This window comes from Phalacrocorax carbo, chromosome 3 (genome assembly GCF_963921805.1).
Source record: "Phalacrocorax carbo chromosome 3, bPhaCar2.1, whole genome shotgun sequence".
Lineage (NCBI taxonomy): Eukaryota > Metazoa > Chordata > Aves > Suliformes > Phalacrocoracidae > Phalacrocorax > Phalacrocorax carbo.
The window spans coordinates 86,821,363-86,837,674 of NC_087515.1; positions in this window are offsets into that span (position 1 = coordinate 86,821,363).

Genomic DNA, 16,312 nt, shown 5'->3' on the forward strand with positions numbered 1-16,312 from the left:
AGAAGGAAGTCTCCCTGCTCACATCCTGGCCAGTCCCTCCTCAAGGGGTATTGCAGCACTCATGGACCATCTGTTAAATAGATGATACAGTGAAACATTAGGTGAAACACAAGACACTTAGCTACTGATAAATTCTCTTTGGGACTTACACACCACTTCTTTAGATTGCATTTATATATGAATACCAAGGATATATTGCCACATACAAAAGATATTTTGGGGGCAAAATGTCCTTAGTATTTATTGAAGTGCAATCAACTCTTCAAAGACACTAGAAAAGCTCACCTGGACATAGGAGATTGCTTCAGAGAATTTTTATGACATGCCCAGAAATTCCCAGTAGACAAGGAAAGAGGTTGAAATCATTGGAATAGATTATTTGACTCACCAGAAGGAGTTCACTTGCTGTGTGTTACACAGACTCAGTCTGTTAAATCCCAGTTGGCTCCTTAATGTGTGAAGTAACTACAACTGAAATGAAAAAGAACTTTTTTTTTCCTTCCTTAAAAAAATCTGGCAAGCTTTTCTTTTTGGTTGACCTGTCTTCGGTGAACAATTTATCCCTTTAGGACCAGATTATAATGGTCTCCATATGGGGCTGCAGCTTTAGGCAATTTAAGAGAGAGGCTAGTGCAGAGTACAGACAATTGTTATTAGCAAGATTTCACAATAAAAGTGCATTGCATTCATGCTATGTAATCTACCTGCTTAATCTTTACATAGTTATTAGTTTAAATCTTTGCAGTTTCTGAAAGGCGCATTTCTAAGATCTAGCCTCTTTGCTTTGCTGTACCATTACAGTAGCCATAAATGGAGTAGGATGAAGTGAAATTTCAAACTGAGTATATGTGTGAAGGACTAACGGAAAACAGTTTCTATGTGGCATCCTTCATGTACATTCTGGCTTGCTACAGGAAGGATTTGTAGATCATTCAGACATTTATCTTGATTGTTTCAGTAAACTTGGTTTGAAACGAAGTTTGAATTATTGTAGAATTTTGCCACAGTTGCTTCATTAATAAATTTAATCTTTTTACTCTATGATCCTATAAGTACTTTGTCCTGGCTTAGTCTGTTTATGTAAGTGATCTTAAGGACTTCATTCCAATTATTTTTCCAAGTTAAATTAGTCATATACGAGTTCTGTTAATAAATTAGTCTTTTGAATTTACTAAAACATATTTTCTAGAAATAGCATGCTTACCTAAGAAATAATTAGGCAAGGTTTTACCTGTCCTCCTGTTTACTTCAGTAGCAAGTGCATTCTTATCTTTCAGTAGAAAACAGTGATTTTTTCAGGACAAAGAGATTTCAAATATTTACAAATAGATACCAAAAAATACCTTGTCACCCCTGTGTAAGCTTGTAATACTTCAAAGCAAAAGGCTTTCTTCCTACAATCACCTCCCCTATCTGGCAGGAAAGACCTATTCAGAGGTCAATAAATATCTTTGTAATGAAACCAATATCCTTTTTAATGGAAAGAAGAAGATTAATTCAAACACTGAAGTTCCTTAAGCTTGTTCATTGACTGAAGATTATATTGTATAGATTGAGTGTCTCACCTGACCTTAGTTAAGCAGCAGAGTGCAGAGAAGTAGATGGTTTTCAGCACCAAGCCTAGGCCAGAAAACCTAAAAACAATTTTGAGTTCTCAGTCTATGCATCATCTGAGTTACATACTGGGGTGACACTTAAAGTGACCTTGGCTGATCCTCCTCTTCTACCTACATCCTAATTTCCATGAAAAATAAATTAAGAGGAATATTCCTAACAGAAGCCAGTGCATGCTCTAGAGTTACCTACTCTAGGCAACCTGGGGACCAGGTCACTATGAGTGCCCCAGTGTGCCATAGATAAATGTATGAAAGTATTGCTGCATAGAAGATAGTGACTCTCCCTATTTGGAAAGCACCATTTTACATTCAGATATACTAGTGTAAACTAATGAAGTCCCCTGTGGTAAATGTCAATCAATACCTGTTCCAAGGTTAAAGTACAACCAGCAGTTCTGTGATAGGAATTCAAAGCATTGAATCAATGCACTTCCATTTTGTTTAGTGCTTTTGGAATTTTTTCCTTTTTTTTTTAGTGTCTTCTAAAGGATATTTATGAGTCACAATGAAACTTGGTGTGAACTTACTGTATGGCATAAAACCCTACTCAGTAGTCCCCATATAGGTATTTGTGTGTGCATGTATATATCCATATAGAAATACCAAGTGTGGCATGTGGGTTAAGTAGATTCGTAAGTTTTTATTTCATCACTGGCTGATTTATTGCAAAAAATTTTTGAAATATTAGTACTAATTACAAAGCGTGCAGCACTTCATACTTTAACTGTACTTCTGCTGCATTGTTTCTCATAATACATCTGTAGTATAATTGCATGTGGAGATGGCTGATGAGAAAATCAGATGATGTTATTCAAGCCAGTTGCTACTTAATGGACAAGCAGCATGGATTTATCACTCTAGTAGTATTAATATCATATATATATATGTATGTACCTATACATACATAGAAATACAGCTTTGTCTCATGTATTATACTAGAAGACAAGTCCTTACAGAGATGCATATGTATACATACTTAAAAAGAACTCATGGACCATTGCTGGGATTTTGATTAATTTAATATTAATTCTGGGAATTTCAGAACACTACTTTGAAATGAATAAGTGTGAGGACCTCAAATGAACTGTGTTCATGTTCATATCAGTTTGTCAAATTACTGGACAAAGCATGGAATATATTTAAATTCTGATGACAGAAAAATGTATCTCTGCTTCAGCGGTGAGTGAATACATCTGTAACTGCCCTTTCTCAGCCGAATCCCAGTCTTTCAGAGGGGATAAGCAGGATCAAATTCTAACCCAGCCTTACTAGTATAGTTTAACTAGCTCAGAATATACTTAAAGTCAGTGCTAAGCAGGCAGTTTCCCTTAAAGTTATGTGTTTATTGTATGGCCAGGCATACCACCATAATTTCCCATGGCACTTTATAGAACACAGAGTCCAGAGAGATGCTATTAGAATCGCACTGGGATTGCCATAGCCAACCCCAATAAACTATCTCCCTGGGTAATAATTAATGTCAGAATTAAACTATCACGTTATACAATATATCTCCATTTATTTGCTTTGCCAAGTGTAGCCACAACTAAGGAATGGGTCTTTTTTTTTAATATATTTTCAAGGTCACACCATGTACTTGTTTCCCTTGAAATGGCTATAAATTTGCTGAATGCACCCATATGAGCTAACAGTAGATAACAAATGGACTCCCTGAGGTAATCTAAGATTGTGCAATCAGTTTCTAATTCTGTATCTTGACTTTTAAAATTACTTTACTTTCTGTGGTGGTGAAAGAAAACCTCCAGACAGGCCACAAATATAACACACACAGACAAAGACACACACCCATACAGACACACAGAGCAATAATCTCTATCTTCACTGTGTTCTGGGTGTGTGCACATACACATATATAGAAAACCTGCAATTAAAAATTCAATTAGAAAAATGTTTGTTTACTTTGTTCACCATTAGGCAAATTACTGTTCAGCAGTAATCTAACTAAGAAATTTAGGGTCTACCGGAAACAAGAGGAAATCCTTTTATGCCTGATGAAGTCATAGAGACCATTTGAAAAAAAAAAAAAAAAGGAAAACAAAAACCCCAAACCAAAACCAACCAAGCAAAAAACCCCAAACAACAACAACAACAACAAAACCCAGAAAACAGAATCATTTAATTTTCTTTACGGGAAGTTGGAGGTGTTACATCACTGTGACACCAAGGTAAGGGAGAGTGGAGAATCACATTTTCATTTAAACACTACCTTTCATCTGAGATAGACCAAGGTCTTCAGTATCAGTTCTTACACCCTGCTTTGAGGTCAATGAGTGTTATTCTCCCTCTTCTAAACAAGTGCAAATGGAAACATGGAAATGTTAATTGACTCAAGGCTATCAATCCATTTAGCCGCAGAAGAGTGAACAACCTCTGAGAACTTTGGTTTCTTGTTATCTGTTCTCTGGATCTCAAGCATGAAATATCTTATTATGTATTTAGATGTCAATACTCCTGAGTTTTTTCAGCATACTTTTTTACTATAGTTGCCTTGTGATTTTCAAACTTTTTCCTTTTTTAAGTGTCTTTTAATGTGAATAATAATAAAGGGAACGCTACAATGATCCGTGGTATTTCAGTCTTCATTTCTGAAAAGACAAGCTCTGAAACTCTAGATGATTATGCAAATAAATTAACAAATGGTGTTAAAATTTTGATTTCTTACACATGGAAAAGTTTTTCATATACCTACCTCTTTTCAGGAGCAAAACCTTAAGGCTTAAAATGAAAGGGAAAGTCTCTCAGAATTCATTTGATCTTGCAATGAATTGTCAGGTGTTTCAACCTTTGGTCAGAGGGGTTCTCCAGGAGGGTACAGGCCTATGCCATATCAGGAAGCATCTCCAAATAACTGGATTTTTTTGTGTACTTAGAAGGCTGTAACAACTGCCACTGCTAGTGGATGAACTATCCTGGAAAATAAATACTGTGCCGTATGCTGAATAATGTCCCTATTTTAATTGTACATTGTTTGTTGGCAGCAATCCGTGACAGTATTAACTTCTAACATCATTACTGACTATCTCAAACTGACAATGACTGATACTTCACAGCAGGCTGGTAAGCAATTATTATATTGTCCACACCAACGAGCTCTGTGCTCAGTAAAGCTAACAGTGCAATGCTTCTAGACCTTCTGAAGATAGAGCGGATGTGTATGTAAACCTGCTTTTTAATTAGACCTATATTAGGACCCGCTTTTCACCTTACCTCTCATCCCCAAAACATAGAAGACTGGCTTTAAGCTTGTTATTATTTCTCCCTTAGGCTCAATGTACCTCAGTCACATACATGTAGAAGTGCCACAGATTAAGCCTACCTGAAAGCACCACTCAGACAGGTGAGACCTCCGTTACATCTGCCCAGCTCTGACTGGTTGACCTGCTCAGATCTGGAAAAGAAAGAAGTGATAGAGGAACTTTGTTGTGTGGCTGTCGCTGACTTCTGTCATGTAACACAGACCAAGTGGGAGACCCGAGGCCCATGGAAAGCCCAATGAAAGCCATTAATTGGCTTCGGATATGGTGAAAGCCAAAAGGATTGTCCCCAGCCTAATTATTAACAGGGCCATTAGTGGTTTATGATGATAATCTATACAGAAAATAATACACAGTTGGGATAATAGCCCCTTGGGGGTGAGGTGATGCATGCAGACATGCCAGGTGGTGTAGAGGAGGTGGCATCGCTGGATGAGGGAGCCAGGCCACCACTTTCTTGAAGGGTTGGAGCAAGTGCCCCCTTCCCTGGGGGTACCCTGGCTACTGCTAGTCTGCAGTACAAGTGAGTTGCAGAATAGGAATCTTAGGATATAAACAGGTCTCCACTCACAATGTCTGTCCTGCTCGTTAGGTTTTAAGCTGTGTGTCACTGAGTGGTATGGTTTAGTCCTGCCCACATCAGCTAAATTCCCCTGTGACGAGAAATGAAAGAGGAAAGGCTTACTTTAAAAAGTGCAAGAGTATGAAGCCAAAGCTAGGGCCCAAGCATTTTGAGAATGAAACTAAGAGCAGCAAAAGAAGTAATACTGCTATACCAGAAGATATTTTCCAGGCTATCATGAGATCCTCTACTTTTCTATGAGCAGGGTGTGAAATCTTTCTCTACAGCACATTGTCTCCTTGCTGAACAGCTATTCACAAAAATAAAATTAAGTACCAAACAAAATGAAATAAAAAGTCAAGTATATATATAAACTATACAATTTTTAAGCAATTGAAGCACTTCTAATTAAATAATAAAATGAAATCAAATCACTTGTGACTTTCCACGTCATGCGTATTTGCCAGGCAGCTGAAAAACACTTGTCGGTGTTGCATGGTTTTACTTATAATGGTTGGTACCAGGTTGTGACGGTTTAAAGTTCTTGGACTCTTAGCTTAAGACACATGTTCTCTCTGTCAATTACCTAGTTAAAATTTAATGTCAGACAAGAATAGTAGGCAGGTGTTTCAGGACTTTTAATGTTTGTCTTCTGTGGCACTAATTTTTTTGTAATTCTGTGTAGCATGTGTGTGTCTATCGCTGCAGATTATCTGTGTTGTACCCAGCTCAGTTTCATTCTTCCAGCTTGAACTTGGTATATGCAGACCTGAATATTAAACATGCTGAAAAACTCAAATCAGCAATGTTTTATTAGATCTTAAGTAGTCACTGCAATTCATTTTACTTATGTCTTCAAGATATTGCAGAGAAAAACACTTCAAAATTTTAGCTCTTTTGATATAACAGAGAAGAGGTGGAAAAGATAGAAACCGGAAGTTATGTCTAGTGGCACTGAAGACAAATTGTATAATCAGAAATCCCTGTGTGCCATTGCCATATTCATTTATCATTAGGAGACACATTTGAAAACAGAAAGGGGAGTAAACTCTTTCACCTCTTGTACAGAAAAAGGTGTTGAAAATCACCAAAAAAAGAATTTTTGCTGAAGGTTACAGATCTGTTGGCCCTTTGTTAATTTATCTATGTGATACTGTTGAAAATACATTGAATCTTACTTTGTAGAGAGCTTGCATAGTTTATCCCTTCAGATCCTGACTTGTTACAATATTCAAAAATTAGAAATGTGTACTCCCTTTTCGAAATTCCTTGTTTAGAGGAAGTGAATTTTTTATTCCTTAGAATAAATAGTCCGCAGTGTGAGGAAATAACAACCCTGGCAATGGAAAGCTACAAAAAACTTATAACTGGCTATATTTCTTCATAAATAAAGAGTTACACTTATACACAAGTGGCAAGCATTGCTGAAAAACACCTGATGGCCATCACCAATAGACAGCTCTTTATTTTTGAGTCCATCGTAGTATAAATGAGGTGCTTTTGGGAGTGATATGCTAATACTGAAAATTTTTTATTCACTTATGCTATAGTATCTGTTTTTCAGGGAGAATTCCAGTTCTCAGAGTGAATTCATGGAGGAGCAGTTGAGAAAGTATATTGAAGATAGTTGTATTTATTTATGTGTCAACTCCTCTTAAACACTGTGCTGCAGTAGAGAAGAAATGGTTCAATGCAGTTAGTTTCACACAAAACAACACCTTGGCTGTAGAATGAACTCTCACAGTCTGGTCAAGTGAATTTATTACTGTTGTCTATTTATTATTTCTGATGTGCTGAAGACCAAGAAATCCCATTCAGGATCAGTCCCCAGTTAGGCATGGGTTGTATAGACAGATAAGAACAGGACAATTCCTATCTCCATAAGCTTTACAAGTAACTATTTGCAAACTCTGATCCCCTTGACAAGAGTGTCTGTTAGTTTCTCAGGAAGCACTATGAATGTAGAGATTACCTTGCTGAAATCCTGAACATGAGTTAATCAGTGTAACAGGTAGGTTAATATTATAATATGTTGTAAGGACTACAAATAGATGAACAAACATATAGTTTTCTGGATCCATAATAATCAACCCTGTAACAAAGAAGGGAAAATAGAAATTTGCAGATAAATCTCAAAACTATGAAAACATGCTTGTGTGTCCAACTGCAAGACACCACTTAAATCATCTCTTACACATGTGATGTTAAAATTTAAACTCGAGATTTTAATTCTGACTGTGAATTTATAATGAAATCTCTTTTATTACTTTTAATGAAGGCATGGTTTTACCTTTTTTACATTTTATATAGAATCCAGTGAAATTATGGGAAAATGTTCTAGTGACTTGACTGAGGTATGAATTATGCCCAACATGATTATGCCCTGTTCCGCTATTCAGCTCTGGAAGAATATTGATTTCTATTTTTTGTGTTGAAAGCTGGGTTAACCAATGACTTATTGAGGGAAGGAATAGATTGTGTCTATGAACTGGAGAAAAAGCATTTAATCCTCTTTAATTGGTTCTTATTTGCATATGAGCACATTACTTTAAGGCAATTTTTGGAAGCTCCTCTTAATGCTGTCCTTGAAATCTCATTTCCAGTGTTTGGACGCTATCAAATAGCTCAGCCTACAGCACCACAATTATCACCTGCAAAACATACATTGTACCTTTACTCTCTCATTGATCTTTTTAGTTAGTATATAGCAGTCCACATCTTATGAAAAACTAAGCATATTTTTATCACATGTAGACATTTCCTTACCTGTACAATATAACTAGTTTTATAATCACCTTCTTAATTGTTTGCTTATTACCAAAACAAAACAAACCCCCAATTCTTTCTAAACACTAAACTTCTGCTCAAATATTCCAAATGCCTTTTCCCCTGTATATGCCTTGTAATTGAACAGAAGTGATGTATTGGCATATTTCTGTAGTCCACAATATGTATGCTTGAAGAAATCTATCATCTCATAAAATAATAATAAAAAAAGGCATTTTTACCATTTTCACTCATTGAGTTAGCAGAGAAACTCCAAATGCCATTCAAAGGGTCTACATTTCCTGGTGCATTCACTCTTATCCCAGAGATTATCATGGTAATAACATGAATCTTCAGACCTTTTGACACGTACACATGAACACTTTTACACATCAGAGCATGAACTACAAAGTTAGTTGTTATATTCTTAAGTGTTTGTAAGATTCAGCTTTATGTAAAATGGCAGCGTTTGTTATTTCTTGTGCAAAGAAATATTTCCAGACACTTCCATACTTACATCCATTTATATACTCCTAGGGTAGTATTTTTAAAGTATATCTACAGCTAACAAAGTTGTCTGGAATTATCACTGAGATAAAAAAAAAGTTAGAACACTGCTTTCAGCACTCTAAACTCAGAAGCTTCAGGTTCAACTTATTTCCACTTTCTGGGTTTTTTTGCTTGCTTAGCTGGTTGCGGTTTGTTGTGGTTATTTTCTTTCTTTTGGTTTTAACTGAAAGTGAATCCAATTAATATTTTCAATTTTTCTATTTTTGACAGTCAAAGATTCTGTATAATGACATTGTCCAGAGTACATATCTGTTTAATTTTCTGGTATTCAAGGTCTCATCTAAGTACTGCTACTTTTTGCATATAACTAATTTTTTAAATTAAATACTAGAATAAGATAATCTGGGTTTTCGGTGGGATTTTTTTATTTAAATCCTCAATTTCTTAGAATTTATAAAGGAAGTATGTCTACATTTTGGAAAACTACATGTTACTCATAATATATTCTCCATTTAATAGTGTATCCTAAGGGCAAAAGCCATTAGTACTAACCTTTTAATGAAAATGGGCAGTCTCTTAATTGTATATTTTGCTGAAGAACAGCTTGCACTTTAACCTGAAGAACTAGGTGATTATGCTTTTTTAACTTTTGCTGTACATGAAATATAACATAGTTCTGACTGCATCTGTGGTCTTTTCTGATGTTTCTTCATGCATTTATAGTGGTGTTCTCTGTATGTCTTATGCTTTTCATAATGCTTCCTTGCATAGAAGTGATGATGGCTGTGAGTGGGGAAGGGATAATGAAGCCATAATACATGACATAATGTGATTTATGCTGCTATAATTCATATTTTGTGTGTTGTTAATGTGTTTGTGTGACATCAAATTGCTAATGCTGAATTACGGAAATGTAGATCACACATTTACATGTTATCGGGGTTAGAAGTGGCTTTGCATAACAGGAGTCTAAATAAAAAAAACAACTTGAAATGTTTCTAGAGGAATAATTATTCTGAGTAATTATCACAACTATTCTATTTTTTCCCCATTACTGAAAAAATCCCAGGACATGATGACACACCACTGAAATCAATGAACAGTTTACCATCAGGATCAGTGGACATAAAATTGGATATATTTCATCACTGGCTTTTTCACGAAAAAGAACTATAAAATTTAGTCTTCATTCACTAAAAATAACATGGAATTAGAATAAATGTATTTAAAAACTCATAAAAGTCTATCTACTAGTACAATCTACCTTAATGTGTTGTTCAAGACCTACTGCAGGCTTTAGCAGAAATGTTAGCATTGAATACCTAATTTCTCTCCCCTCCCTCCTTCCAGGCAGCAGAGTTCAACAGCGCTCCAGAGGCAGCTTATCTTCTGAAGTTTTAATATATCTAATTTGCTTTATGAAGAGAAGATAAAACTTTAAAGTAGACCAGCTACCTCTGACAAATATGTTGCTGGAAGTGAGCTAAATGGGAGAGGAATTCACGGCATTCATCTTTCATGCAAGTTGCATATGGACCATGGATGAACGTGGGTAGTTGAGTTTCAACAGCGGACAATCCTGTTTCTGCCTCATCTGGATGTTTCATGTTGTAGCAGTTTAAAACCAACAGGGATGCTTTCAAGTCAAGTTTCTTTATATAAAAAGCTAAATTTGGATTACAAACTTGACTATTCATTTGACTTTTTAAGCACAAATACTACTTGAAAACAACTCTGTATTCTTTGCACTAAAACACAAATGCATTTGATAGTTTCGGGGGACTTCAGCTTTTTTCCTTCAGCTATTAGTTTAACATGAAAATATGAGTTCCTCATATCAGAATTTTCTGGTCACATATGAAATTCTGTAACCAAGAAAATTGTCAAGCACATTAGAAGAGCTTGCCCAGATGTTTCAAATCAAAGTATCTTCTAGAAATTTAAAAACAAGCAAAGAATTCAAGTACTTGTAAGAATATGCTTTTTAAAGCTTGGGTTAATGAAAAGGTTTTATTTATTTATCTATCTATGTATTTATTTTTTGGAGCACTCAGCACATAAATAAAATTCAGTTTAACATCTTACTCTTACACTGAGGGCTGTAGTCGTCATGTTCATCTTGACAACTTTACTTTTTCTTGCACTCCTTGGTAGAAACATATGTTATCCTCAAGATGGCCCTATGACAAAATAGACACAGAAATGTCATGGCTTTGAAAGCTTGGGAAGCCTCCCATAGATGTTTGTCTACAGGTTCTTAGGAGTTGTAAAGTGTTCCATGTACACAAAACAAAATATAAACTAATACATGCTATTGCAGCTATATTTTTTTTTTTACTGAGATGTAAAACACAATTCTTAAACTTTCAAATCTGTTTTAAACTGGAGTATGTACTACTTAAAGAATGTTTTGCCAGAAGACTGAGAAGGGATTATTTGAGTCTGCTCCATCTGGAGCCTTTCCATTGATTGCAGTGGGAGTTCAGCTAAACCCTTAATACACAATATTTTCATTCATAGAAGAGCATCTGCAGTTGGGTCATTTAATCTATTCTCACACTAATTTAGCTTTATTTCCCTACACTAAATGTATTGGCTAGTTTAGTTTAAAATATCACTAAAAGTTTTCACCTGTTCTGATTTTCTGCTTGGGACCATTTTCAAGCTTAACACATTGCATCACATCAATTTTACAATTTTATTGAGTAATTTTGTAAAAAAAGAAAAAAGAAAAAAGAAAAAAGAAAAAAGAAAAAAGAAAAAAGAAAAAAGAAAAAAGAAAGACCCCCCCCCAAATTCCCATGAGATTTGACTCATATTCTCTATAAAGATATTCTGCTTACAATCCTGCTATTCTCAAGTTAGTTATAATTTCTTTATATGTGTTCTGTTACTTAATGGAATAGAAATTGGATTTAACAGTTCCTAACTGCCTGTCTGTCTTCTTTACAAATCAATATCAGATTGGCTTCTCATAGGTGTTCCTCTTTCATAATTTTCCAAAAATTACTACCACCACTGTTTACTTAGTCACTGCGCTGTGATTTCTCAAATATATCTGGAGGCAAATTTGGCTTGTTGCTTTCCTATTGTGAAAGAATGTGCTCCTAACTGGCAGGTAGCATCATACTTGTCTCCTAAAGAAGCAGAAGTCACAAAAATTTAATCTTTAAATACAGGTATATACTCCACCTTGTTTGCTTTCCTGCTTTTCCTTCACAGGAAGGTATGTTCTCCTGTGGGTACCCTGCCACATTTTAAAACTGTATCCTGTGTCACTGAAAGCAACACAATTTTAGGACACAATTTTTAAATAGTAAAATCATGCTCAGATGTTCAAAAGAATTCACAAAGTGGAATGAAGCATGTTCTTAATTCATTGGGAAGAAAAGGAATCTGTGTAAAGTAGGAACATGTATTAAAGGACCTTTTTCTTTTTTCCCCCCTAAATTTAAAAAAAAAAATCCTTCAAAACTGAAAAGTAATACAGTGGCATAGGCCATCAGAATTACCTTTATTTCAGGTTGGAGGAGTAGTCATCTGTAATATTTCAGAGGACATTTTAAACCATCAAAACTTGGTGAATGAGGCTTTGGATGCAGGCAGCCTAGCAGGAGAACCCAGCAGGGTGCACATTCAGATTTCATTATATTCTGTGCGTGTAGGTAAGGGGGAAATACATCTGACAAAACTTTAGCTGTCTAAAACAAGACATCAAGTTAAAGCTGTTTATCTAGGTTTTCTCCATAGTAAAACATTATACACCTCTAAAGTGCGATCCATGCCAGCTCAGATTAGTTGCATATGTCTGTCTTCCTCTGTTGAGAATAGATGGTGTCTTGATCACAAATTCAAATGATTATTTTTCGGATGGCTAGTATTAGATTAAATGGATCCTACCTCAAGCTTAACACTCCCTAGAGAGCCTGCTCAGCCTTTAGTCCTATAGATGAAAATAGTGGACAAATTGCACGTGTATGAGGAAAAAGCCTGCATCTGATGGCCCTATCCTGCACCTGTAAGGTGCTAAGGGGCCTTCATGGATCAAAAGGCTGGTTTTACTGTCTCAGAGTTTTAGAATATTCAGTTTAAATGAAAACTTCAGAGTAACTGTAAATTTGGATTCTAGAGGTCCGTTCAAAGCACATGATTCTAGGTATGACTTCCAGATCATAGTTAAAGGTTCAGATAAATTAAAGTTGCAGCCTAGTATTGTAGAATCTAGGTAGTTAAAACTACCTAAAATTTGTATGGTTTAAATGTTAACCTGGTCTTTTTATTTTGTTATTTAAACTCAATTTGGATTATATTCTTTTGCTTCTTGGCCTAAACATTTAATTGTTACTGATATACATGATGAGATTTGTGATGTCTTTGGGGGCTGCGTCAATTTATGGTCACAAACTAAGGCAGTGAAGTTCTGACCAGGCATTAGGAACAGAGTTATCATTATGAAAAGAATCAAGCATTGAAATGGCTGCCCAGAGAAGTTAGTGAAATCCTTGGAGGATCTCAGGACCCTACTAGATAAAGCACTGAGCAACCTGGTCTGAATTCAGTGTTACCTCTCCTGTGAGCGGGAACTTGAACTAGGTGAACTGCCAAGGTGGCTACCAACCTGAATCGTTCTTTGATACTATGTTTTGCCCTCTGGATGCAAAGATTGTTGACATGCTGAGGTAGCTTCACAAACTTCTAGAGAGAGCTGGGACAGTTCTGGTATTTGCAGGGCATGTAATTGCTAATGATGAATTGATCAGTTCTGGAGAGAACTGTCAGCTGTGAACTCCACCCAGAGCTGCAGTCTTCATCACATTCTCTGCTGTGCTTTATGTGCAATGCCAACAGGGACAGAATTTCCCCAGGTGTCTGAGAAATTTATGTAAGAAAGAGGATTTTAAGTTTAGTAGTGGGATACAGTAAAATTATATAGACTAGAATTAAGGCAGGAAATAGTGAAATCAGGGGAATGGTCAGCAGGCTACAAATAGGCAACTTGACCAACTGCACATAGAATTTAGCCACACCAAACATTGCAGACAATCTCAGTAGCTTGAAATACTTCCTAAAGATTTTAAAATTAGGGTTACATATGACCCAGACAGGTCCTTGAAAATGGTTGTAACATGGTAAGAAAAGCATAATCATAATCATAGTGGGAGATTTCAATTTATCACACATAGACTGGGTGAATATTGTGCTATAAAGCATTACATTTTTTAAAACTCAAATGCTTCTTGAAGCAATTTGCCTCTAACAAATCAAAGAAATGAAATCTTTGTTTGATTTATTCTTGAGAAAGGCACAATACTTGATCCAAGAATTATTTTAATAGGGACTGTGGTGACTTCCTACTTTAGAGAAGCAAAAAATAAATGTTTGTAATTCAGCAGAGTAGTGGTTTGGTTTTTTTTAGAGAGAAACGCAATAAAAGTGAGGAAAACAGTTAAAAGATTACCTAAAAGGCGGCTAGAAGGATAAAATATTTTCAGGAGGCATGAGAAATACCTAAAAAAGTTTACTAAGGCTTTAGGATTAAAAAAAATGAAGAAAATTAAGGGACTCGAGCAATAAAGAAAGTGGTAAGTGGTAGAAAAGCTCTCTTCCTAAAGTGGAATACTCCTCCAATTGAATAAAACAGAAAAGAGCGTTAGCTCTTAATAGCTAAATGTGTAATCACAATAAACCAAGCTAAAAAAAAAAAAAAAAGAGATTCTAAGGAACAACTTGTAAAACCCGTTGTAATAAAAAGATTTCTAAGTGCCCTGGAAGAGAGATGACTGCTAGAGATGGTGGACCCCAAAATTGTCAAGGTGTACAATGAGCATCCAAAGATATTAAAGCCATAACAAATGTTATTAGTGAGGTGAGTCTGAGGAACTCCTTCTAACAGAACTGAAATTGATTAAAAAAAACAAAAACAATTTGGCAGGAACACAGTGTTCAACCAAGACTTCTAAAGGAATTTGAGTCTGACATTGTTAAATTAATAGTTTCAGTTTATAACTTAACACTCAAAACAGCTGGGGGAATAGAAGGTAAAAAAACCTGTATTAATTTAAAATAGGATATTCTGTACTGAACAAATCAATAGAAATCATATTAAAGAATGGGGTTAGAAGACACATGGATAAGCAAGAAATATAGAAGAAGCAATACCTCTTTCAGAAGGAAATAATAAGTTTATTGAAATTATTTAAGATAATCAGAGATGTCATTAATAAGCCTGATCTGAGTGATATTGTGTGTTCAGAGTTCAAAAAAGGTATAAATTGGAAAAGTTCACTGAAAATTCTTAAAGACACTATAGTGGGATCAAATCAAAAATCTTCTAGGTGGTCTTGTAGTGACTTAAAAACTAGGAAAAATGAAATAGGAAAAATTTTCATTTTTCATTGTAAAAGTGGGCTACCAGTGGGGTCCCACAAGCACCTTGTGCTCTTCAATGTACTTGCAAGTAGTGTAGTAAAGATAATGGCTACTGAGGTCACAGAGGTTTCTGATTAAACAATTCTGAAATTATTTTGAACAGAATAAGGTAAATGTACCTAGAATGAACAAGTTGAAAGATCTTAAGATACTAAGGGTGGAATCAATCTAATCTGACTTTAGTTGTTTAGAAGTTTGATATCCAGACTAAACTTGGCATTTAAAATTCCAATACAGTGTGTGGAAAGAGATATGTACTTTAGGAAGATGGTCCATCCATTTCATCTTAGAGAAAGATGAATCACTTTCTTCACTTTTTATAGGGAAATCTTAGATACTGATCTTAGGCCTGGTACTTCACTGTTTCATAGCTGTCAGGGGAAACCCATGCAAGTAATCTGGGCAATGAAATCTCAGACAAAATTAAATGCAAATAAATGCTAAGTAATACATATGAGCAATATAAAACTCCCTATATATGTAGCAATGAGTGTACATATATATTAAATTATGCATACTAATTAATTCAGAAAATAGATTTAAAATACATACAATGTACATAGATGGTTCTTTAAGATTAGTAAAATGACCAGAAGTAAAAAATGCAAAGAAAAGTAGGAGTTATCTGAAAAGAAATACATACTAAAATCTAGAAAAATATCATCACAGTACTATGTAAATCAAAATCATATTTATCTTCAGCACATAAGCCAAACTAGCTAGGGAAAAAAAAAAAAAGTAAGTAAGAAACAATGGCTCAGATCCTCAGACACATAAACAGATGATGGATAACTGCCAACTTCAATGGAGCTGCAATGTTTGAAGAGCCAGCTCTGGATGTTTTCACAACCCCCTGTAAATTTACTGTTTGCTGGTCTGACAGCTCTTACACATATGTAATTCCATTTTCAATATATTTTTTAGTGACAGCACAAAGTCACAAAACTGTGGACATTGTTTCTGCACAGCTCACTATAAGCATGTTTTTTGTGGTTTTTTTTTTATGCTATTGTTACTAGGCACACACCTCTTCCCAGGCTGGCTGGCAAGAAAAATGACCTCACTAGTCTTTGTTTCTTGTCAGGAGAGCCTTGGCAAAATGGAACTACTAGATTTCTGGACTTTTGTCACTAATATTTTTGTTTTAATCTGGG